This window comes from Chrysochloris asiatica, unplaced genomic scaffold (assembly GCF_000296735.1).
Source record: "Chrysochloris asiatica unplaced genomic scaffold, ChrAsi1.0 scaffold00066, whole genome shotgun sequence".
Classification (NCBI taxonomy): Eukaryota; Metazoa; Chordata; class Mammalia; order Afrosoricida; family Chrysochloridae; genus Chrysochloris; species Chrysochloris asiatica.
In genome coordinates this window covers 2,363,638-2,365,294 of record NW_006408584.1, presented here as the reverse complement: position 1 = coordinate 2,365,294, position 1,657 = coordinate 2,363,638, and positions in this window count along the sequence as shown.

Here is a 1,657-nt window from a genome sequence, read left to right as displayed (position 1 = left end):
AGGTCAAGTTCATCAAATTGTATCAGATTACTCATTTTTTTCCCTCTTCTTTCTTCTTCTAGTTGAGCTCTGATCATCCAGCCATTGAAGCCAGGACAAGTGGGTACTATCTGCAAGTGTGGGTGTCCTTGTGCATACGCCCTCTCTTCTTATCAACTGGATGCTTCATTCTCCACTCTAGTTTTCTATGGCTATGTCACTGACTCTGGGCCCAGGAGTCCCCAGGTCTTGCCAAACTGCTGGCTTATCAGGTTTCCACCCGGGTTCATAGGAATCTATTGAACATGGTTGGACTTAGCTCATAGCTTCATTGCTGTTTTTCCCTCACTTCCTCTTATCAGTGACCAACGTGGTCACCAGTCACAGCATGTGTCTGCTCGTGTATTCCCACTGAGTCTTAGTCTTAGAAGGGTGTTTACTCTGAGGGGACGCAACTGCTTGATGTCTCCTGGGCAGGCAACTTGCTTGTTCTTGTAGTAGTCAGTTGGATGGTCATTATTGTTTCATATTTTTCCTGTCGGTCTTTCTTTCAAGAAGTATCTTCTGTTCTTCTAGCTGCTCCAGGCTGGTCTGCTTGTCCTTTCAAGTGGAAATTTCCCACCTCAGAAGATTCTGGATGGGGTTCAGGATTCCACCTATGGTCTTATGCAATGCAGATGCTCTGGAGGAAGCCTCCTTCACTGGGCAAGTTGTAACCCCATTTTAGGTATTCCAGTCAGTTATAGGCTGAAGATGGACTTATAAGCTTTCTTTGGTGATATTTTTGGCTATTCCTTTCTCTCCCCCTCAAGTGTCTATTTTATAATGGTATGCCAGGGAAACGAAGTTTCAAAAGACAGCCAAGCATCTTAACATTATTTCCCTCGGTTTGCCCTTTCCAACCATGCCTCAATCCCTGTATCCCAGAGCACTGTTGTTCCAAGGTTGTGCATGCATTATTATTTACCTCTATCCCACTTAGCTTATGCAAACCTGCCTAATTGTTCTCCCATCCACCTTATTCTTCCACTCCCCTTCCCCTTATTATGTATTGCCTTCCTCCCCAGCACCCAAGATATCCTGTGTGTATTTCTTACCCTGTGCTACAACTTCCACTCCCTCCCCTGATGCTCCCCATCGCAGTAACCAGCGAAGAACTCCTCCCCCCTTTTAGTATGGGTTCTTTTTCTTAGTCTTTTACAATAGTGGCCCTATACAATAGTTCTCCTTTTGTGACTGACTTATTTCATTCAACATAATGTCCTCAAGGTTCATCCATATTATGTGGTAGCTTATAGCTTCCTTGTTGTTCTTCAAGGTAACATAATATTCCATTGTGTGTATGTATCACAGTTTATTTATCCATTCTTCAATTGATGGGCACTTAGGCTGTCTCCATCTTTTTGCTATTGTTAATAGTGCTGTTATGAACATTGGTGTGCATATATCTATTTGTGTTATGGCTTGTATTTCTTGTGGGTAAATACCAAGTAGAGGAATTTGAGGATCATACGGTATTCAGGGGCTCTGGTAGTATAGTGGTTACAAATTGGGCTGTGAACCACAAGGTCAGCAGTTCAAAACTACCAGCCGTTCTGCAGAGGAAGATGAGGCTTTCTGCTCCTGTACAGATTTACAGCCTCGGAAACCCTGGTCAGGGTTGTTATGGGTCAAAACC